Source organism: Berghia stephanieae, chromosome 2, assembly GCF_034508935.2.
Source record: "Berghia stephanieae isolate SIO BIC M18660-M18661 chromosome 2, UCSD_Bste_1.3, whole genome shotgun sequence".
Lineage (NCBI taxonomy): Eukaryota > Metazoa > Mollusca > Gastropoda > Nudibranchia > Aeolidiidae > Berghia > Berghia stephanieae.
In genome coordinates, this window is record NC_088361.1 from 63,105,161 (window position 1) to 63,131,433 (window position 26,273).

At 34.4% G+C, this 26,273-nt stretch overlaps 1 protein-coding gene across 1 annotated transcript in view; it reads right to left on the reverse strand.

Annotated features, from left to right (window-relative positions):
* Positions 1–8,344, reverse strand: part of LOC144965314 (uncharacterized) — a 124,145-nt gene extending 115,801 nt beyond the window's left edge. Inside the window, exon 1 of the mRNA XM_078900539.1 lies at positions 4,922–8,344. The gene's annotated coding sequence lies outside the window, so the exon portion shown is untranslated. The remainder of the gene's footprint in view (positions 1–4,921) is intronic.
* Between the last annotated feature and the right edge of the window lie 17,929 nt (positions 8,345–26,273).

A 26,273-nucleotide genomic window follows, 5' to 3' on the forward strand; every position in this document is an offset into this window, starting at 1 on the left:
AAAACAGTCAATTTTTGACGCAGAGACCTGAAATTTGGTGACTTTTCCTAAAATCACGAGGTCCATGACCATGCCAAATTTCATGCTTGTCACGTGCATAGTTTACTCACACTGAGCATGCTCATTTGGAATTTGAGATTTTCCGATCTGGGGGCCAAATGGCCCCCATGACTTTCAAAGAGAAAAATACAGAAAGTACTATTTCCTGATTTGGAGGTCATTTGGCCCCCATGACTTTATAGAGAAAACGGAGTGATATTGGTCGAGCGCTGGCAGTTGTTGGTGGTTTTCCCATGCCAGGGACGAGTATGAGACCTATGCACATTTGACCCGCAATTCCTCGAAGTCTTTGGCTAAGGACTTGAAGTTTATCTACGGTTGTCATTCGTATTATAGGGTGGGAGGGGGGGGGTCAATCTTGTTGTTTATTCTATCCCCTTTGTTGTCCTTTTTAATCTCTGCTCTCAACTTGTTAGTTCTCTCATATTAAAATCCACTCAACATCTATCATCTTTTGTCAATTGTTTTTCTGGCGCGAAAGATTTAAAACTGGCCTATGGGAACACTTTTTGTCAAGATTTTAAGATGCACTGAAAATGGAAGGAGAGGGGAGTTGGTCCCTGTGCTAAACGAATATCCACCTATCGTATGATATGATAATATGTGGTTGAAATATATATTGGTGGTGGAGGCAGTAATGAGAAGTACAGAAGACGACCAGCATTTATTTAGACTAGAAAATAAGATCCCATCAATCTGAAACCAGAAGATGAATTACACAAGGTATCCAGTCCTCCGGAAGAGTGGTTTTACACTTCCATTGAGATCGGAACCAGTTTTTTGATATCACACCTGTGTTTCCTCTAATGATGATGTAGTTGTGGTGATGATGAAAAGAGCAAATGTTGGGAACGGGAATAGATGCTGTGTGATTGGCTAAGAAGCTCACAACATTGCCATCCGAAAATATAACGGACCAACACACAAAACTATGAGTAACCTTGAACGTTTATTGTCTTGCATTAAGTGGCTTTTATCTCAACTTGTGTCTTAGACAGTGGGTAAACTTTAAGAATAATGATTGTTACTAGTTCATCTCACGTCATAGAATCTAGGATCAACCCCGGCTTATTGACCCGTATCATACGGTATGACTTTTAGAACTTGATTTAAGAACTGTAACTCATAACAGTTTATCTCGTCTTATCAATGCTTTGATTCTAATTTATCCAGATCAAAATCTCTGGTCTTAGTTACAACAATCTTGTTTCCAAGACAAAGTCAATTAATTCAATCCTAACGTCAATTGCCCAAAATATAGTAAACTAAAAGCTTGTCTGTCGCTCCCATTTGTCGAAAATCTGTGGTACTGGGCAATGATAAATGAAGACGTGTATAAACCAGGATGTTTGAGAGATGTGTAAGTCGCCATGCCCTCGAAACTGTGTGATATTATTATCGTTATTATTATGTCGTCTCCAAACCATAACAATCTATATTCGCGGAACCCAATTCATAACATTCCCAAACGATTTTGTATCCAAGTCGTTCTGCCCTCCAAACTATACGAGATATTATCGTATCCAAACCGCAACCATCGATATTCTGGGAAGTCTTTTCACAACATATGTCACCTATAACTTCCAAACAGTATTATATCTGAATTAACTAAATAGCAAAATGGATTTAACAGTAAAACGATTGGTCATTACATGTGAAATTATAGATTTTGTCAGTTTAACAAATTTTAATCATTCTCTTTAATAAAAACACAAAAACTCAACACAAGTTTAATAGATTTTGTGCATAAAATCAATTTTGAACATTTTCAATCAGCCAGACATGACACCGTTTAGAGGAAATAAGTAACACATTTTCATGACTTTCAAACATGATGTTTTTCTTACGCTTGAACGATTGTCTTTGTGTTCCCTATCTCTTATGTAAAGGTTCAAAATCTACACTCCTCACGGATCCTTTTATAATAATTCTATTCATTCCAAATAGACGATTGTGGTAAATTTTCGAGACATGCCTATACCAGTATTAGAATAATTGACAATAATGTCATAAAATAATAAATCTGCTCTTTCTTGGGTCGTGACGGTTGTGATTATGAATTTAGAACTGAAACCAGCAACAAGCTGGCGTGGGCTGAATGAGCGGAAAAAAACAAACAAAACAAAAGAAACGAAAAACTATTTAAAAAAAAAAAAACATAACAAAACAACAAACTAATACATAAATAGAATGGACAACATAAAATAACAAGAATCTTATGGCGGCATAAAACAATGAGAGTCATTCCGTTGCCCCACACGTTAAACTTAAATCAAAGTTGTCTAAGTGTAACAAACAGTCATGGGATAAGTTGGCCTGGGATTTTTTATATAATTTTAATACTAATGAAATAATCCAGTAGTGACGAATAAGTTCGAAAAGGTCTTTGTCAACACTGACGAACAGGCCCTGTGTTCGACAGTACTGATCAATTGCCGGTGGTACCTCTTATTTAGTACTTAGGCGCTGGCACATATTGGTCAGTACTGACCAATAGCCCTAGCCTAGAGAAAAAAATACTAAAGATTTCAACAAAGGAAGCTCTTTCTTTCATTTCATTTCACAATTTTCAATAATAATAATAATAATAATAATAATAATAATAATAATAATAATAATAATAATAATAATAATAATAATAATAATAATAATAATAATAATAATAATAATAATAATTTTTATTAGGCCCAGTGCAGCATAATTTAGACCACACAACGGATGGCTGATTTAAAAAAACAACAACATACAAACCATTTAGTTAGCAAATTCATGACACTATGGCTGAGATATAACGTAGTCATTCAAGCTATCAATTTAGTTCACCTAGATATTGAAAAACGGTACTAGAAAATAAGTCACTTTTCATATAAGAAGTTACAAACAAATATGTGGGAAGGATTTATATATGACGAATGATACTTGTTTTCACTGCTGTTGACATGGCTTTCAATCTTATATGCAAATATCATGCATTGTAACCTTATTATGTCCATCTTCTATATGTTTGGATGTATGAGTATGTGTGTGTGTGTGTGTGTGTGTGTGTGTGCTTTGCATGTCAAGGTTAAAGATATATGTTTGTACATCACACATACATGAGTGCATTTAAGTTGTTATACTATCTTTACCACGTGTATCATTATTGTAATCTTTCAATCAATTTAATATTAAGGGTATTCAAGGGAATTTATCCTATGTCTCCCTACACCATATGTTATATTAAGGTAGGGTACACACAATAAGAAAAGATAAGCAAGACACGAAAGTAAGGCAAGTATTGTAAGAAACATTAAATTGAATATTAACACTTTCATTTATCCAGTATTGTTTCATCATTTCATATTTGGCGATTCATTCTTGCTAGTACTACAATCAGAAAATTAATGATAGATCTACTATCAATTCATTTTTATTACATAGGATAAGTATAAGACTCATCTTCAGTTAGTACTTGCTTGGATGTTTCTTGATTAGAGTTGATGAAAAAGTAGGTAACTGAAACTGGCGCTCATCATATTGGACAGCAAACAGGAAACAAAATTAACTTAGTCAATTATTGTAGATGCCATCTACCAGTAAGTTGTGGATCGTATTGACACGACTATGTCACTAAATAAATAGATGCATGATGTCACAACAAAAACAACAACATGTTTTAACCCCATACATTTAATGAGAAAATATTATTTTAACTGAATTTTCCATAGTAAAATCATGGGGGTCAAATGGCCCCCAAATAAGAAAATAGGACTTTCTAGTATTTTTCTTTTTGCAAGTCAGGGGGGCCAAATGGACCCCAAATCAGGAAATAGGACTTTCTATTTTAGTATGAAAATAGGGTTAAACGGGTAGATAAACCTTTTATGTGCACTTCGATTTTTGTCAGGCCATAATATTTCCGACCCATGGCGTACTAAAAGAGTCAAGGCCTTGGCGCACGCGTATCGAGCCGAGTTGGTTAAGGCCATTGACTAGCGCTGTGTAGTGTGCAGGTAGTGTGTTAGTGAGAATTACTAAAGACCGGTATGCAATGGGCAGTGATGTAAGAGGCGAGTTGTAATTATTTATCTCATTAAACGTGTCGGAGGGATGATTTACTAATAAATAGTCTATATTATATTCAAATTATAAATCATGACGAGATACCAAGTTAAGCTTAGTATAGAAATAAGCGTACACAAAACTTTATTTGAGATGGACTAAAAATACAACAACGATAGAGAGAGAGAGAGAGAGAGAGAGAGAGAGAGAGAGAGAGAGAGAGGGGGGGTGGGAAGAGAGAGAAGAGAAAGAGAGAAGAGAAGAGAGAGAGAGAAGAGAGAGAGAGAGAGAGAGAGAGAGGGGGGGAAGAGAGAGAAGAGAAAGAGAGAAGAGAAGAGAGAGAGAAGAGAGAGAAGAGAAAGAGAGAAGAGAGGAGAGAGAGAAGAGAGAGAGAGAGAGACCTTTGGCTTTTTAACAGTAGTGGGCAGTTTGATAGTCAACACTGAACTTTGATGAGTAACAACGAACATAGTTTTGTGGAAAAGAAGCACCTCAATGTGATGGTGGTGATAGTAGTAGTAGTAGTAGTAGTAGTAGTAGTAGTAGTAGTAGTAGTAGTAGTAGTAGTAGTAGTAGTAGTAGTAGTAGTAGTAGTAGTAGTAGTAGTAGTAGTAGTAGTAGTGTTAAATAGAAAATTATGAAGATAGTTGTTATAATTTTATAGTGAGCAAAAAAATTTTTAACGGGAAAAAAATGTTGGAGAGGGAAGGGGGTAGGTCATACAATGAAAAAGATATTATGTTTGGGAGATAATAAAAGATTGGGGAAGGGACAAATGATGATGGTGATGACAATGATGATGATGAAGATTGCATCTTACCTTAAATGCGGTGTTAAACAAGCAACAGTGGCGATGCTTTAGTTGGTTACATTGACGTTGATGATAATTTGGCTACTTTTCTTGTTGCTTTACTCTTATCCTCTGATGGAAATGCTAGGCAGTGTCTCTTAAAAAATATATTGGCTAATCTCATTAGGGGTTGCTTCTTGGGAACGAAGCTGAGGTAGAACGTGTCCGGAAATTCTTGCCAAACTTTGATAAGCCTATTCCTGCACATGTTCTCGGTAGTTTTTGTAAAAAAAATGTAAGCAAGATTCACGAAATCATAAAACGGAGGAGATGGATATTTAAGACCACCCCTGTCTAAACCTTCGAGATAAACTCTTACATCTTGCTCATAATCACGTGACTGCCCTCTCAATTCCTCGTGTTTCATTGCGATGTAACCACCTATGTATAAAAGAGTAAGTTTCTCGTCGTGGCTCACAGAACATTTTAAATCATAATTTTCATCCAAGAGCGTTGATTCATTGTCAGTTAAGGGCTTATCACAAAGTTCACATTGATGCTGAGGAATGTCATCATCATGATTTTCACAAGATTGGAGCATCAATTTTGCTTTGTCAATGTGATGTGTGGCAAAAATCTCTTGTGTTGTGATGAAATAGTTTCCACCAGCTGACATCCTAAAATGACTAAAATGCCGCTCCAAATCATCCTGGTTAAAAAATCCCAGGCAAACATAGCTATGCTTATAAGAGGCATCGGTCTCTAATAAAAACTTTGACAGACCTGCTAAAGCATAGCAAGTCCATGACAGAGCTGACGCTGTGTCTTTCGTCAATGATTTGATGCGTGGTGTCTCTTGTGGTTTAGGAAGAATTTCAAAATTTGCCCATTTAAGGAGCAGATCATAACCTTGACAGAAGAGACTGTCTATCACACATCTGTCAGGGTCCTTGTTCCGTATTGACTGGTATTTGGTTTTACAGTTAAGGAGCTTCCATAATTGCACAACCTTTTCAATGAAAAGAGCTGTACATTGCCATGATATAGAAGAGAGTTCAGATGACCTAAGTGCATTTATAGTTTGGTCACAAAAGATATTGAGAACTAAGTTAACTTTTTGTTTCTCCATACTTGAGGGTCTCACTGTTGATTGATTTAACTTGGACAATTTGATAATTGCCGAGTCCTCGTGTTTATTTAATTCAACTAAATCTTTCCAGCAAGCAAGCCTAGTTTCATCTTCGTGCACGTAAGACAACGTCCTCATTTTTTCCGTAATCCAATTATTCCTTATATTTTTGATAAGGTGAACAGGATCGTATATGAGGAACAAAGGAGTACTGCCCTGTCCTGGTGAATCCACTATCCATGGTGTGTCCTGACATGGAGCATTGAATAGTCTGAAACAAGACTGATTGACCCTGTTATTGTCGGTGATCAGCGCAATAACAGATGCACCACACGCTTCAAGAGTTTGAATTACACTAGAGATGCACCGATAGGCGAACTCTGCATTAAGAGAATGGCATGGAACTAGCGAGACTAAAAACTTTTTCCTCGTAAATAAACATTTCACCATGATACAAAATAATGTGCTTGCAAGCTTTCCATGCTGATCTTGAGCTTTACCGAATACCTCCCCTCCTAAAATGTAAATAAATTGTAATAATAAGTTGTATCAAAAAATGAAAGGTCATACTTTTAAATATTACCTGTCTGATCACACCAGATTCAATTTGTATATGCCTGTAACCACAATATTCTATTCTTAAACCGATTCTATACATGAGCATTGGGCATCCTACAATAGGCACTGTAACATAATTACTGTATTATGAAAAGATATTAGATAAATATGGTTTAATGAGATTTACAAGAAATTTAAAGTATGACTTTTATTTCAAGACTTACTGTAAACCTGATTGCAATGATTCTGAAATATTTGTCACTTTAATATTCAAAGCTCCTTCTACTTTTATCTGATACTTCCTTACTGTCTTAAACAGAATTTTTAAATTATGTCATATTAATATTAAATTATGTCATCAACATTTCAATACTCTACGATTTTATTTTACACTTTAAGATAGGTAAATGTAACCCTGTGACGGACACAATGGCCAGGGTCAATCTATGAAAATGTATTACTATGGTCAAATGGTTATTTATTGTGTTATATTTACTTAATTATTTATTTGTTTATCGTTTCAATTCGGAAAAGTAAGCCCTTGTACTATTACTATTCACTAAATATTTATTAATTAAATTAATACATTTTTTTACAACACCAAAAATGTGCATCACTCATGGAGCTGGTATTCCTCATAAATAAAAATTACCTCTGTACGTTAATGAAGCTTTGACATAAACTTCATCTGCAATTATAATGCAAGCCCTGCTCCTTTCTTCTTTAGAATTAAAAAAGACGAAAAAAGTTTGACATCATCAATGTTCTTGGCTGATCTCGTTACTCTTTGAAGTGTTGTTATTGATGGAAGTTGAAGTACCTCTCTCAATTGAGAATACAGATGTCTTGAAACGGCATACCATGAAAATGCTTTGCATAAATCATCCATTGTATATATCCTTTTGTTTTTTGGAAGGTTCATCAGATATATTTGTCTCTCAATAAATTTGAATTTGTCATCCTGGAGTGTCAATAGATGAGCAAATGAAATTAACTAGCTCCTGGAATTGTGACCAGCATTTGATTTCTTTACAAATAGCAGGGTGCTTTACTTTTTTTACACCTGCGTATGCTTCATAAATAATTCCCTTTATGTTTCCGTGTTTGTCTACACCCAAGGAAGTAAAATTAATTGAAAAAGCATAAATAGGCCCATCTTTCGATTCACTAAGGAAAGAAAAGTTATCGTCTTTTCCCCAAATTAAAGTACCTGAGTAATTTTCTAATTTTTTCTGCAAATCGTCAGGAAATGTAGAGGATTTTAATACGTCTTTCATACGAAATTCTTTCAATTGTTGATCCTCATCAGGAACCCTAGATGCAGCGGTTGATTTTGTTGTTGTTCTACTTTTTGATTGAGGGACACCAGCACACGATGATGGTGCGTCGGGGAAATATGTGGGAGGGTCAGCTGGTACCATAAATTTTCCTGCTTTCTTCATTTTTGAATCCGGAAAATGTTTAGCGCACAATCCCATATATTTGGTCACTTGATCAACAGATAATTGGTCAGGCATGGCTTGAACCCATTTCAACTTTTCATTAATATCAAGAGGAAAACTGTACACTGGAATTTTTTCTGTCGCACTAGCATAGCCCGACTTGCAGCCATACGTGCTGCATTTCTTTCCCATGATGATGGAATTCTAAGTCAAGTAGTGATTTAGAAAAATGAATAAATAATCCGATAAAGAAATAGTAAACTAAATTCCTGAATGTCAACAATGATAATCACATTTCCACTTAATTAAAAACATAAACGAAACAAAGAATTAAAATGTGATTGCTCACTTCACACGGTACCTACTACACACGGTACCTTATTACGTATTCAATTTCCCCGCTCTGTGTAACTAACACAACGAAACAAAGAATGGCGAAAATTTTATTACTGACTACGCACGGTACCTAATTACGTATTCAATAACCCCTCTCTGTGTTACGAACACAACGAAACAAAGAATGGCGAAAATGTTATTACTGACTACACACGGTACCTAATCCCATTCAATCGCATTCAATTTCCCCGCCTTGTGTAACGAATACGATAGCCTTAACCCCTAAGGTCAATCATCCTGGTGCTTTGGCCAGTATTATAGTAGGGCTATGTTCCGACCTATATTCAAGTCAATTCAATTCAAATCAATTTTTTTTTTAAATTGTCGGAATAGGCTGCATATAGGAGTAAAAGCAAATATAGATAATTTATGAATAAATAAATAGATATTAGATCTTAATGACCTGTCTCTGATATTTGAATGAATTATATGACATAGGTAAAAGAAAAAAACGACCACATTAACACTAGTAAACAAGTCGATAATACATTTAATCTCACGCGATTCTTTGACTGACTGACTGAATTAAAATTATTATTATTTTTTTTTTTTTGGTTTAAAATCTGGAAATTTAAATTTAAATATGACCTTCAGTAACTGTGGCCTATTTCATAAAATAGATTTATTAATAGTTAAATATTTCCCTTTGAAATGAAAGTGACTGTCTACCTCTCGACGAAGGTAACTTGTGGGACCAAAACGAAGCCAAGTCATCTGAATCCAGGTTTAGACTAATAAGTTAGATGGTCGATTGTCCTCCACAGTGTACTACAATGTACGTGATTTTATTAATAGACAATGCAATAGAATGAAGTGTAACCATGTAAATACCACAACCTTGAAATCCTTTATTACCAATGATGAATAATGATAACGGTTTATGCTTTATTAAGTGGTTGTTTTCATTGTAGTAAATGAATCCTACGAGGAATAATCGAGCTGAAAGGATATGAAATCAATAAATTCACAGATAGATGGACAGATATATTAATAATTATGAATACTCTCTCTATCACACAAACACACACACATACACACACATACACGATATTATAAATAAACATCACACACACACACACACACACACACATATATATATATATATATATATATATATATATATATATATGTATATATAGATATATGCATATGTATTTCTCTCTCTCTATCCCTCTCCCCTCTCTCTCTCTCTCTCTCTCTCTCTCTCTCTCCCTCTGTGTGTGCGCGCGCGCGTGTGTGTGTGTGTGTATGTGAAGAATGGGTTTCTAAATCTCGTTAAGCTAATTTTCATCTGTTAAGATTTTCCCTCCATCAAAGAGTTGAAAGATGAACTTTATTTTGAGCATTAATTAACATACTATTTTTTTACTATGCAAAAGCTAGGTAGATGGAGAGATAGACTTCTATATAGATTGATAAAATTAACAACAGGTAGATGGATAGATTAATGGAGTGGTTGGTTGGTGCATAGAAATATGGATGAGTTAGAAGAGGGACGGGCATATTGGTGAATTCATGAACTGGATGGATTAATGAGTGAATGGATTGATAGAGTCGCGGTTTAAACTTAGAGCTACGTAGTTTTGGAATAACAGTAGGCATGATGATATATCAAAAGGATTGTTTAATCAAAGGACATGAATTCAATATATTCTTTGCCACACCGATTTTTGCAAAAAGTGAAAATCAAATAATTGAAAATCACCAATAAATGATGTGGAAAAATAGTCACATTTACCCAAGCGTCGCTTAAACGTACATTTAGGGAGAGATGATATAGTTATAGTGTTATTATTTAAGCTCACTGTATGCAGTCAATGGTAAATGTCTTGGCCAAATTTGATATACTTTGCAAGCCAAAATCATGAATTTGTAAGGGGATTAATATCCGCCTTCCTCCTTAACCCTCTCCTTACCGACTATAGGAAAATCGTCACCTTCGTTACGATACATCGAACATTTTTCTTATTAAAATTTCTTTTGTACATCATGAAATTTAAAGAAAATGAACAGCGTGTTATAGAGCATGTCTGGCTAAAGAAATAATGTATCGCAAGGACTTTACTGCTATTGTGTTTGAGTGATAAATTTATTTTTTTTTTTGTGTTAGTTGGGTGTGAATTTTTGGGGAATATTCTGAAAATGGCTGGTAAAGAGAGAGATAACGCCCAACTGTCTTCCCTGCACCTACTGAAAGCTTGTTTATTCTGTTGTTTCTTTTTCTTGTTTTGTTTGTTTTATTTTGTATTATGTTGAGACAAGTTTCATGGCGGGACAGCTCAATCATATTTCTCCTCAAACTTAGACAAGTTATTGAAATAAAAGGAATTAAAGGCTGTGACACATTGATTATATAGCACAACGAATGGAGATAATAAATAATGGCACATTGCTTTGAAACAGGGAACGCCCGTTAACAATTATGTTTTTCGTGTCACCGACTGGAACAAACTAATTGAGCTGTTTAAAAAAAATCTTGAATTTAGGTTATCATGACACAACCATAATACTTGGTAATAGGAGACAACGATGAGTGTGTTATGTGTTATGATGATTGATTACTGTGTAAATTGAAATGTTTAATGCCAATAATAGTGTAGCCACCTAACTATCTGAATGTTGTAATGGGAATCTCAAAAGAATTACGCAAAACATTGTCCATTACAACAATATTAAACTTAGCTTTTAATAGCGTTCGTGTGTCAGACCTGCAAATAGATAAACCTCGCGCGTGACCATTTTTTTCAGGAAGTTCAAATCTATTACATTATTATTATTATTATTATTATTATTATTTATTATTATTATTATTATTATTATTATTATTATATTATTATTATTATTATTATTATTATTATTATTATATATTATTATTATTATTATTATTATATTATTATTATTATATTATTATTTATTATTATTATTATTATTATTATTATTATTATTATTTATTATTATTATTATTATTATTATTATTATTATTATTATTATTATTATATTATTATTATTATTATTATTATTATTATTATTATTATTATTATTATATTATTATTATTATTATTATTATTATTATTATTATTATTATTATTTTTATTATTATATTATTATTATTATTTATTATTATTATTATATTATTATTATTATTATTATTATTATTATTATTATTATTATTATTTTATTATTATTATTATTATTATTATTATTATTATTATTATTATTATTTATTATTATTATTATTATTATTATTATTATTATTATTATTATTATTATTATTATTATTATTATTATTATTTTTATTATTATTATTATTATTATTATTATTATTATTATTATTATTATTATTATTATTATTATTATTATTATTATTATTATTATTATTATTATTATTATTATTATTATTATTATTATTATTATTATTATTATTATTATTATTATTATTATTATTATTATTATTATTATTATTATTATTATTATTATTATTATTATTATTATTATTATTTTTATTATTATCATTATTAATTATAATTATTATAATTATTATTATTATTATTATTATTATTATTATTATTATTATTATTATTATTATTATTATTATTATTATTACTATCATTATTACTATTACTATTATTATTATTATTATTATTATTGTTGTTATTTTTATTATATATATATATATTATTATTATTATCATCATCGTCATCATCATCATCATCATCATCATCATCATCATCATCGTCTTTATTATTACTAGTGGGGAGCCTGCAATATTTGCGGATAAATAAAGGTTATTACGAACAGGCACTCGTCTATTTTGATTATTATACTACTTGTTGTGGAAATTAACATAAATCGAGATCGGCGTGTACTTATTTGCGTAGATCGAAACGAATTGTTTGAATCTTGAACGCTCAAATCGGAGCGGTAATAAACTTTGTAGGTGCGCGCAAATAGAATCTGGCATCAGGATGGCCAATTCCAAGTCAAATCAAGTACCGATCATTATACCCTAACAGATATATAGCCAATTGAGTCAAGGGATAATAGAATTTTAGAAATTATTATAAGTTTGCAAATTACTTGTATATCATTCAGTAAAATTCGTTTTTATAATTTTTGGATTTGCCAGATAATCTGTTCTAGTTGGTAAAAAATGATCATGGTCTGCACGGAAAAAATGTTACCCCCCCCCCCCCTCTCTCTCTCTCTCTCTCTCTCTCTCTCTCTCTCTCTCTCTCTCTCTCTCTCCCCCCCCCCCCCCCCCCCCTCTCCGCCTATTTTTAAAAGAATGAATAGATTATTATTACTAAGTGATGTAACCTATTCAAAATTTTAGGGGATTTTATTTTTTGTAGAGTTATTTCCCTTTAATAACCATTATTATACTTTCTATTGCTATTACATAAAGATGACAAACGAGTTTTCCAGGTTAAACAATATTACATGCAACAGAATCACAATGTCGCGTACAAATTAAATGGGAAAGTAACGTAGCCATAACTTCAAAATTAATTATGAAAAAAAGCTATGGAAATATGCAAAAAAGGAATTATTTTAACAACACAAATTATGATATCGTGTTGACTTGTTGACAATATATTATGTTTGTAAAATCTAACTTTGCAATCATTGTAGGGCTCTATGTTTTAACCTTCTCCTTACCACCTGCATCAAAATCGTCACATTTTTTACGACACAATAAACATTTTTCTTATTCATATTTATTTTGTACATCAAAAACTTTGAAGAGTGATCTTTGTTTAATTAGTAAGAACATAAAGTTGTTTTGTAGAGATCTTGTTTCAGTTCTTTTTTTTTTGTTAAAACTATTTTTCTGCTGTGTAAGCCTGCCATTTGGGGGAAATACTGAAAAGGATCGGTAAAGTTTCAATCGGTTAACTGCCGTACTCTGGAAAAACACGTATTTTAAAAACTGACCATAAAACTCGTCCTTCAAATATCAATCGATTTAAATGACCCTCATCTTAGCAAACATTCTTAAACCTGCGATCTCGCGAAGACCCAGGTTTGAAAGTTTTTGCCAAGACGAGGGTCGTTTAAATGTATCGATATTTGAAGATGGGCAAATTTTTATTGATAGTGTCTTTCCAGACTACGACAGCGAATAGGATTCAATAGTCTGATGTCACGTCCGCCCAGCAACGAGCAGCTTGGTTCTAAACAAAGAAAATCGATACTTTTATTCTTCATGCTGGGTTGAACTTTTTTACACGTCATGTAATCAGAATATATACAAGTCAAAACATGATCAGATTTATAATGTTTTTCTCCTCTGTATACACTTTTATGCTCATCGGAGAAGTATTTCATAATGGCGTCCACCATTGTTCCAATAGTTTAGAACCAGTCGCTAAGTTACTATGCGTCATTACTTGGAAAGTGACGTCACGACTGTTGAACCCTATTGGTTAAACATTTATGGTTCATATAAAAGAGTGCATGTTGAAATGGTATAATTATTCCCACTTACCTTTTTCACACAGGTTCTGAATAATGACCAAGTATTAATATTAATGGATATTTCACTTTTATATGTTATGCCTTACAATGAGAAAATTATTTGATTGAACTAAGGGTTTCTAAACCAAGAAAGCACAAAATCTGAATTTCAACCACGGTAAATGAATTTGTAGCTGTTTTCTAACAAGGAGGCGATTTTTAGAATACGTGGAGACTAGAGCGTATCTACTATATAATGACAAAATGCCTTTTTAAAAATTGATCAAAAAACTTTTACTTCGTGGCATCTCGATATGGTCCTTAATTCGTCAAAAGTCTTAAAAATTGGAATGAATTCGAATTTAAGTTTTAAAACATTTTTGACTATCGCCTTCGTATCTGAAGGTCCTAGGTTCGATACCCGTTCTGGGCGGTGCATAATTGAGTTGTTGAATAAGGCTCTTTATTTACATTCCGTCACCGAACTCAGGTGTAAAATGAGTACCTGTCCGTTAACAGCGTTGCCTCTGTCATTTAAAAAAATGTTATATCGCCTAACAGGCGTCATGTCTCGTCCTACATGTTAAGTAATTCTGTTGACGAGGGACTCTTTGTATAGTGCTCTCGATAAATGAAGTCAACGTTTTCTGGTCAAGTTGTAAAATGCGTTTTGTTATTGTCCTCCAGTACTTCCTTATGATACGCTTAATTGTATAATCGATACTCCGGGAAGTACACTCTAATGTATTAAAAAGAAATAATGTGTCTGTAAATTATTAGCAATCCGAAAATTTTCATCACTATTATTTTTCTGCATAATTGACCTTCTTGTGTTAACGTGCATAACTAATAAGTGATTAAATCACCTACATATGAAATAATGTTTACATTATTTGTCTTCAATAAAACTGTCGAACACAATGAATATTATATCTGTTTAATTTTAGCTGGAGAGCATATTCGTCAATAGACAATCAAGATGACCCTAACTTGTCATGTCAAAAGGTCTTAAACCAGACATTCAGTTTTATCATTAAAAACAAAATTGATGCTATATAATCATTTAAAATACTCACCAGATTTGACTGCCAGATGAATCGTAACAACACGTCAAAAAATTGATGAAAGCCTTATTGATGCTACGCGTTTAGGTAAAGTACTCACAACATCCGCCATCCGGATATAACGTACCGACACACAAAACTATGTGTAACCTCTAGCGACTATAGTCTGATTGATATAATTCAGTGACAACTAAACATCAAAATGGCTGTCTAAAAACAATAACAAAGAGCTAAATGACGACAATTAATTTTGTTCCTTCTTTTTATCTGATTGAAAGAAATTTGTGAGTTCTCACACAACTGGTGATCTGAACAACAAAAACAACTAGCTGATTTGCGTCAACTCCATTCAATCTATTTAAGTAATAACTAGAGACTTTGGTATAGCTAGAGTGGAAATAATCTTATAATCTTATTTTTATAGAAGTAAGATCACGTGACCTTAAAGGACCACTTAAAGGGTATTTTACAAGGACATTGAAACATTCTAAGTTTTGAAATAATTATAGATGCTTTAAAGGTGTTCGTGGTTATGTTTTGCACTGATGAAATAATGTTTTAGATTTTAGACTAGACTTTCGTTGATTGATAATTTTAAAAGAAAATAAAGAAAAATGTGTTCCTAATGTTAATGACAACAAAATAGAAAATCAGAGTAGAACACGGAAGAAACATGCTGTATGACAGTGTGAACTGCGTAATACTAGGGCATTCATTGTGTAGCATACAACTGTCCCCGCAGTTTTTCGCGGCCGCAAATGGCAGCAGCCTCTTATGGTTCTCACACAACTATGTCATGACGATCGACCCAATTAGCTAGGGGAATTAGGGTAAAATTGTGCAAATTAGTGATGAAAGCACCAAATTTGGTACAAAGTAACTTGAGACCACTATTAATCGATGTTGATATAGAACCACATTGAGAAATTCCTCTAACAGTGTAAAATAGGGAGATGAAAATCCGCCTATATGAGCTATATTAAAACAAAGGGACGTAATCCAGGAAATATTTGTTGACAATTCGGCGCTTTAATAATATATTATTTTTAGTCCGTGTAAGCGGTTGATTATTTTGGCTTAAATAATTATCATTGTTAAAAATGTGACTTTATGTGATATAGGACCGTATGGGCCGGTAGTATAGCTTTATTATGAGGACTGGAAGGGTGGTGGTGGGAGAGGAGGAGATGGTGCTGGTGTTAGTTTTTATTGTGTTGTGTTGGTCGTCATCGTGGTGAAGATGATGGAGGAAGTGATGTTGGTGATAATGATGATGATGATGAGGTAATTGTGGTGATAATAGTAGTGATGATGGTGATGATGATGATGATGATGTTGATGAGGTGGTGGTGGTTGTGATCTTGGTAGTGATGATGATGATGTTGATGATGATGACGAAGATGATGATCAGGATGATGTTGTGGTGGTGGTAGTGGTAGTGGTGATTATGATGATGATGATGATGATGATGATGATGATGATGATGATGATGATGATGATGATGGTGGTGGGGATGAGGATGAGGTGGTGGTGATCGTGGTAGCGGTGATGATGATGAAGATGATGATGATGATGATGATGATGATGATGATGATACTGATGATGATCATGATGACGATGATAATGATGAGTATGGTGATGATGAGGTGGTGGTGGTGATAGTGGTAATGATTATGGTGATGTTGGTAACTATTAATTCCGAAAATGAAAGACTTTCTTGGTGACGTATATTAACATTTTTAGATGATGAGGATCCAACAAAAATCATATTTATTAGACAAATGACTGTGGAACACATTTTTCTTGGGAGGCTTGAGAGAATTCAACAGCAGCCTTTTCTAGTTTATTCTGATCTCTTTGAATTATTTTAACGGCGCAAGATAAGCCAATACCTCGTTGTCAGCCTTTTTTCATGGCAGTGTGTTCAAGAACTATATGTTGTCTTATTGAAGGCTAAAAATGTTTCCTTTCCTGAGATTAGCTGTCGAGGCCTGGTTGTCTGTCTCTGAACCTGATTGGGTGAACATACGACTGGGTGCAACTTTCACTGCATTCTTTGCTATACATCTTGATGAATTCTGACAATTTATGGACTCTTTCTCTCTCTCTCTCTCTCTCTCTCTCTCTCTCTCTCTCTCTCTCTCTCTCTCCTCTCTCTCTCCTCTCTCTCTCTCTCTCTCTTTGGTCTGTTCTATACTTGAATGTTTTATATATAGCATGGCTCCAGAAAGGAGCGCTTTTGTGAAACACAACGAATAACAGCTTGCAACAACCTAACAAAAAACATGAATAAACAACTCCAAACAGATGCTATATTATTAGACTTTAGTAAATCATTTGATAAAGTCAATTACCATACTCTGGCTATTAAACTGCGGAGATATGGAATCATGAGTAACACACACGACTGGAAAATGGATTTTCTCACTAATCGTAAACAACTGAAAGAGCAATGTCAGACTCAGCTCCAGTACTATAGGTGTGCCCCTAGGTACCGCACTGAGTCCCCTCTTGTTCCTTATTTACATCAATGATTTGCCTGAAAGATTGCCACTAGGACTGAGACTATTTGCGAATGATAGCCTTTTGTATAGAGCATAAGAAAGACTCAGAAATTCTTCATCGGGACCTTGATTCCAGAAAATTACCAATTAAAGAAAGATAATACACAATACACAACAACACACTAGAAGACGTCACCAAAGCAAAATATCTCGGAGTAACGATAAACAATCGCCTGACCTGGAAAGACCACATTGCAAACATATACAGGAAGGCAAACTCCACCCTGGGATTCTTGAGAAGAAACCTCTTCGGCTACAAAGTAATCATAAAAGAGAAATGCGATAAAGTTTATGTTAGACCAACACTCGAGTAAAGCGGTAAGGTATGGGGTCCCGATCACACCTCCGAAATTAGGTAAATAGAATCAATCAAAAAAGTTGTAAAATTCGTTCAACAAAATCCTCAACCAAATTAAAGTCATATATGACACCCCATTTGGAACCATTGAAGGAAAGGAGAGAGAAGAATAAACTAAATGTATTTTACAAAGGTCAGAAAAACCAGGTCAGGTGTCATTACACGGCCTCCAACAGAACAAGACGAAACCTGGCAAATTTATGTTGCCACAATCTAGAGTTGACTACCCTCTTCACTCGTTTCTGCCCTCAACTATAAGACTTAGGAACAATTTGGATAACTCCCAGTAAAACAATTGAGTATGCTGCTGCTAAGCCTTCCACGAGGAAGTTTCAGCTTGAAGAGGAAGAGGAAGAAGAAGAAACAATTTCAGCAACAGCAAAACTAGAACTTTGTTTGTTTTAGTAATATTCAGCATTTTTTTGATGTTCATAAAACGGACATGACAAATCTTCTGATAATGAACTCCCTGAGCAATCAAATCGGCATTTGAGAATATGGAGAGAATCTGGACATCGTTTATAATTTCTGCAGCCACGCGGATATTTTCGTTCATGTCTTTTGTCATTATTGAATGGAGGGAAGTTTCATCTTATTGTTGCGAAGCATACAATGTGTCCTATTTCTTATGGTAACGTCATCTGAGGGAAAACGCATATTCTGTCTCCTTGGACAGTGGGATGATGAGAGATTGTCTAGATCGGGATAATTTAACACGTTTTCTTGTTATTTCTCATTTTTCACAGCGAGCCTTCTGATTTTTTGTGGCCGTATATCAAGAGCGACAGAATTTGTGCCATTTGGTATCATTTTGCTTCAGGACCTCCAGTGTATCCTCAGAACGGTCTTCAACAGACAAGTCTAGCTTGTCACTATCATTTGCATAATCCATTAAAAGTCTTAACACCATTAGAACGCTACGCTACAAAAGTCACGTACCATTGGCCACAATATTTCCGCTTTGACAGAGCTGGGCATTCTAATTTTTATTTTTTTAACCTCTTGACAATTTAATCAGTTTGACCAATCCACCTCAATACTGCACTTTGCCATTATATAATTGTCAGTAGTTAGTACAAGATTTAGTACATTGTCAATGCCATGATTTAATGGGTTAAGTGACTTGATCACGGGATTGTTGGTGATGGGGTTGAGGCGGTTCATGACGGTCATGTTAAAGAAGATGACGACACGGACATTTTCAACCTGAAATTTGATTTGAACCATATTATTACGCAAACCACAATAATAACATAACTGTATTGAATTAGTGTGACACATAAAATTGATGCTTAAGCGATTTCTAGTTGCTCGGTATGCTGCTAATGATGATGACGATGACGATGACGATGATGATGCTGATGATGATGATGATGATGATGATGATGATGATGATGATGATGATGATGATCATCATCATCATCATCATCATCATCATCATTATTATTATTATTATTATTATTATTATTATTATTATTATTATTATTATTATTATTATTATCATTATTATTATTATTATTATCATTATCATTATTATTATTATTATTATTATTATTATTATTATTATTATTATTATTATTATTATTATTATTATTATTATTATTATTATTACTATTATTATGAGGTGGATAAAAGGCGACAGAGTTCAAGTAGACACCGTTTCGTGACCTCGCCGACCCGAAAGCAGGCGACACAAGTAGCAACCACAGAATGCGATGCATTGTTCATAGATATCTTCACATGAGCGGGAGTCTATTAATATTTCTAATTTAATATGACATTAAGAAAATAAAAAATTATACTCTTTGAAAGTTATCGGAATATACAAAAGATATGAGAGGGAAAAAATCATTTGTTTTTTTTTTGTTTTTTTCGTATTCGTATTCGACCACCAAAACTTTGATTTCGATTTCACAACAATCTCATGTTCCGCGTTCCAATGCCGGTAAAATTTGAAAAAACCAAATTGATATGCTTTTGGATTAAAAACAAATACTTTTGAAAATTATGTTACTCTCTTGGTAAATGAATGAATTTGATAAGTTGTATGTTATGAATACATTTTAGTTAATGATAAGTTATACTTCCAATTTCGATTTAAGCAACTGTGTACTCGGTACCGATGACGTAGTCTGTGACCTTTTGACACCAAAGCAAAATGTCGTTGTGAAGGCGGCAAGTTTCATCACCACTGTGAATTTTTACACGATTTAAATTGCTGATATCTCAGCTCTTGGAGTAATGAGAAAGTGGTTCTATATCACAATTTAAACCTTAGAGCACGAACTTTTTTTCATAAAAAAATCATGCTTTCATCACTAATTTTCACAATTCGGGGGTTTTGTGTCCCTAATTCCTCCAGCTAAATCAGCAAAGTCCGGTCCGCATTCGTGCACCGTCGCGAACCCGCCGGGTAGCATCGTCAAAACACACCTTTCGACTAGATGCTCTGCCGTCTCGGGTTTTTGCCCACAGCGGGGACATATTGGACAGGTAGTAAGACCCCACCGATGTAAAAGGCTCCATACACGCCCGGATATGATCCTGGTCCAGACCCCGATCAGGCAAACCGGGATGAAAACGCAATGTGTGTGGCCAAATACCTGGCCGATAAACCTAGGTACGGTCCATCGCTCGCAAAGCCCGTCTTGCTAAATATTTTTCGAGGCGATCGGCGATCGGGGGCGTGGCAGTATAAAAAATTGGACAATTTTTTTCGGATTTTCGCTGTTTTGACGTCAGATTCGTGATCAGCGTCGAATTTACAATAGGTTTGATACCAAGAACTTTGTTTTTACTCCAAAAATTGATGAAATTAGAAATAAATTTTAATTAATATTGAGGCTATTTGGCCGACAGAACAGGGCCCCTCCCTGTTTTGTGATGGATCAAGTGGTATGACTCTCGCTTTCGGATCGGAAGGTTCAGGTTTCGAGACCCGCTCTGAGTGGTGCAGAGTTGAGTCCTTGGAAAATGCTCTTAACTCACATTCTCTCACCGTACTCAGGTGTGAAATGAGTACATGACCGTTCGTTGTCTTTGTTGGGAAAAAAATGTCCCATCGCCTGACAGGCGTCATGTCTTGTCTTTCAAGTTTAATATTGCTGTTGCCTTGGGACCCCTTGTAAAGCGATTTGAGCACGTGGATATTGCGCCAAATAAATGCTGTGTTATTATTTTTTTAAATAATATTTTTATAAATGTTGCGCCAGGAAGAGGTAGATGGCAAAAGTTTCGTTCATACAAAATAAAAAATAGTTTTCATGATTTTCAATGTAATGATATAATAATATGCCAGTTCTTTTTTTTTTTTTTTTTTTTTTCCTCCTCACCCGTTGTCGCGACATGACGGTCGACCTTGACACAGACATTTGGGATTGGCAGATGCCAAAAAGCCTTGACTACGTGATGACAGGGGTGGGCATTGTAACCCTGAATTATAATCTACAAACAACGCGCCCCCCCCCCCAACTCCCCCCTAAAAAAAAAAAAGAGCTGTGTGCGTGTATGGGGTGGCGGTGGTGGTTGGGGGGGGGGGGGGTGCGAATGCGAGTAGTCCCGAGGAGTACCCGTTTAACCTGCCACGGGAACACTGTCGATTTGTTTTATAAATAATAATAATAATAATAATAATAATAATAATAATAATAATAATAATAATAATAATAATAATAATAATAATAATAATAATAATAATAATAATAATAATAATAATAATAATAATAATAATAATAATAATGATAATAATAATAATAATAATAATAATAATAATAATAATGACGATAAATAACAAATCTTTATTGTCCACAAAATGGAAAAATTTCCGTGGTCTACGTTGCTTTTAAACTTAAATCGGATTGTAAATGTATGGATGTTATGCGTATTGGAAAAATACTCACGACATCTCCATCGGGGTATAACATATTAACACACAAAACTGCAAACGCGAACGTTCATTGTCTGATTGATATAACTTAGTGATAAGTTAATTATAAAATGCTGTCTAAAAGCAATAACAACGGGTTGACTAACGTCAAATTCATTCCTTCTATTGATGCTCTGTGTTAAATTAAAATACTCACAAAGTCCACCAGCCAGAAATATCACTCCAGCCCAAAGATCTACATGGAACCTTGAACGTTATAGTCTGATATATTTTAATGAGAACTAATCATAAAAATGGGTGTCAAAAAACAATAACAATGAGATGAGTGACGTCAATTTGGTTCCTTCTATAAATATCCAAGAACTTTACTCACTCCATCCGCTTCTCCTCCTCTTCAATACATATGAATCTATTCTCTCATCACTTTTTTGTGCGGCTATGCATGTGATCTTGTGAAATGACACTCGCCTTTGGATCGGACGGTACTGGATTCGAGTCCCGTTCTGAGTGGCGCATAATTGAGTCCTTGGAAAAGGCTCTTTACTCGCATTCTCTCACCTTGTTCACTGTTAAAATGAGTACCTCGCTGTTTACAGCGTCGTCTCTGTCGGGAAACAATTGCAATATCGCTTAACAGTCATGTCTCGTCTAACGTGTTTTTATGTTGGCCAAAGACCCTTATAAAGTGATTTGAGCACCTTTATTGAATATAGCGGTCGTATATATAGCGCAAGTAAATTTTTCTCTCTTTCTCTTTCTCTCTCTCCCTCTCTCTCTCTCTCTCTCTCTCTCTCTCTCTCTCTCTCTCTCTCTCTCTCGCTCTCGACATGTTAGATTATTATAGCTATTGCTACATATGATGCGAATATCTTGGACGGTTATTGATGCTATGAGTTTAGGTAAAATGCTCGCAACATCCACCAGTCGGAAATAACGTACCGTCATACAAAACTACGAGTAACCTTGAACGTTAAAAGTCTGATTGATATAATTTAGTGAGAACTAATTACCAAAATGACTGTCTTAATACAATAACAAAGAGTGGAATGATGTCAATTTCGTTCCTTCAACAGTCTAATTGATATAATTTAGTGAGAAGTAATCACTATTGTGGCAAGACGAAAGATAGAATAACAGACAGTAACTGGGATCGGTTTTGTCGGCCACATAGCCTCACTATTAATTAAAATTTATTTCTAATTTCACCAATTTTTGGAGTAAACACACAGTTCTTAGTATCAAACCTATTGTAAATTTGACGCTGATCACGAATCCGACGTGAAAACAGCGAAAATCCGAAAAAAATTGTCCACTTTTTTATACTGCCACGACCCCGATCGCCGATCGCCTAAAAAAAATATCTCCCCGTATGTGGGCAAAAATCATCTGCGATAAACGCAGGGATGGGGTCAAAGCGATAGGTCATCCGTCCCGCTACCAGCGGATGTCGGCGTCTATGGGGGGCTTAACGCACTTGCCGTTAAAGGCTCCATACACGCCCGTATATGATCCTGGTCCAGACCCCGATCAGGCAAACCGGGGTGAAAACGCAATGTGTGTGGCCAAATACCTGGCCGATAAACCTAGGTACGGTCGATCGCCCGCAAAGCCCGCTTTGCTTAATATTTTTCGAGGCGATCGGCGATCGGGGGCGTGGCAGTATAAAAAATCGGACAATTTTTTTCGGATTTTCGCTGTTTTGACGTCAGATTCGTGATCAGCGTCGAATTTACAATAGGTTTGATACCCAGAACTATGTTTTTACTCCAAAAATTGATGAAATTAGAAATAAATTTTAATTAATATTGAGGCTATGTGGCCGACAGAAAAGTGCCCCTCCCTGTTTTGTGATGGATCAAGTGTTATGACTCTCGCTTTCGGATCGGAAGGTTCAGGTTTCGAGACTCGCTCTGAGCGGCGCAGAGTTGAGTCCTTGGAAAAGGCTCTTTACTCACATTCTCTCACCGTACTCAGGTGTAAAATGAGAACATGGCCGTTCGTTGTCTTTATTGGGAAAAAATGTCACATCGCCTGACAGGCGTCATGTCTCGTCTTTCAAGTCTAATATTGCTGTTGCCTTGGGACCCCTTGTAAAGCGCTTTGAGCGCGTGGATATTGCGCCAAATAAATGCTGTGTTATTATTTTTTTAAATAATATTTTTATAAATGTTGCGCCAGGAAGAGGTAGATGGCAAAAGTTTCGTTCTTGTTCATCGTAAAACTTATAAAGGATTTCATACAAAATAAAAAATAGTTTTCATAATTTTCAATGTAATGATATAATAATATGCCAGTTCTTTTTTTTTTTTTCCCTCCTCACCCGTTGACGCGACATGACGGTCGACCTTGACACAGACATTTGGGATTGGCAGATGCCAAAAAGCCTTGACTACGTGATGACAGGGATGGGCATTGTAACCCTGAATTATAATCTACAAACAACGCCCCCCCCCCCCCCCCAAAAAAAAAGAAAAGAGCTGTGTGTGGTGGTGGTGGTGGGGGGGGGGGGTGCGAATGCGAGTAGTCCCGAGGAGTACCCGTTTAACCTGCCACGGGAACACTGTCGATTTGTTTTATAATAATAATAAATAATAATAATAATAATAATAATAATAATAATAATAATAATAATAATAATAATAATAATAATAATAATAATAATAATAATAATAATAATAATAATAATAATAATGCCGATAAATAAAAAATCTTTATTGTCCACAAAATGGAAAAATTTCCGTGGTCTACGTTGCTTTTAAACTTAAATCGGATTGCAAATGTATTGATGTTATGCGTATTGGAAAAATACTCACGACATCTCCATCGGGGTATAACATATTAACACACAAAACTGCAAACGCGAACGTTCATTGTCTGATCGATATAACTTAGTGATAAGTTAATTATAAAATGCTGTCTAAAAGCAATAACAACGGGTTGACTAACGTCAATTTCATTCCTTCTATTGATGTTCTGTGTTAAATTAAAATACTCACAAAGTCCGTCTGCGATAAACGCAGGGATCGGGTCACAGCGATAGGTCATCCGTCCCGCTATCAGCGGATGTCGGCGTCTATGGGGGGCTTTAAGCGATTGTAAGTGATTACTTCTCACTAAATTATATCAATTAGACTGTTGAAGGAACGAAATTGACATCATTCCACTCTTTGTTATTGTATTAAGGCATTCATTTTGGTAATTAGTTCTCACTAAATTATATCAATCAGACTTTTAACGTTCAAGGTTACTCGTAGTTTTGTATGACGGTACGTTATTTCCGACTGGTGGATGTTGCGAGCATTTTACCTAAACTCATAGCATCAATAACCGTCCAAGATATTCGCATCATATGTAGCAATAGCTATAATAATCTAACATGTCGAGAGAGAGAGAGAGAGAGAGAGAGAGAGAGAGAGAGAGAGAGAGAGAGAGAGAGAGAGGGAGAGGGAGAAAGAGAAAGAGAGAAAAATTTACTTGCGCTATATATACCGCTATATTCAATAAAGGTGCTCATATCACTTTATAAGGGTCTTTGGCCAACATAAAAACATGTTAGACGAGACATGACTGTTAAGCGATATTGCAATTGTTTCCCGACAGAGACGACGCTGTAAACAGCGAGGTACTCATTTTAACAGTGAACAAGGTGAGAGAATGCGAGTAAAGAGCCTTTTCCAAGGACTCAATTATGCGCCACTCAGAGCGGGACTCGAATCCAGTACCGTCCGATCCAAAGGCGAGTGTCATTTCACAAGATCACATGCATAGCCGCACAAAAAAGTGATGAGAGAATAGATTCATATGTATTGAAGGAGGAGAGAGCGGATGGAGTGAGTAAAGTTCTTGGATATTTATAAAAGGAACCAAATTGACGTCACTCATCTCATTGTTATTGTTTTTAGACACCAATTTTTATGATTAGTTCTCATTAAAATATATCAGACTATAACGTTCAAGGTTCCATGTAGATCTTTGGGCTGAAGTGATATTTCTGGCTGGCGGACTTTGTGAGTATTTTAATTTAACACAGAGCATCAATAGAAGGAATGAATTTGACGTTAGTCAACCCGTTGTTATTGCTTTTAGACAGCATTTTATAATTAACTTATCACTAAGTTATATCAATCAGACAATGAACGTTCGCGTTTGCAGTTTTGTGTGTTAATATGTTATACCCCGATGGAGATGTCGTGAATATTTTTCCAATACGCATAACATCAATACATTTGCAATCCGATTTAAGTTTAAAAGCAACGTAGACCACGGAAATTTTTCCATTTTGTGGACAATAAAGATTTTTTATTTATCGTCGTCATTATTATTATTATTATTATTATTATTATTATTATTATTATTATTATTATTATTATTATTATTATTATTATTATTATTATTATTATTATTATTATTATTATTATTATTATTATCATTATCATTATATTATTATTATTATTATTATTATTATTATTATTATTATTATTATTATTATTATTATTATTTTATAAAACAAATCGACAGTGTTCCCGTG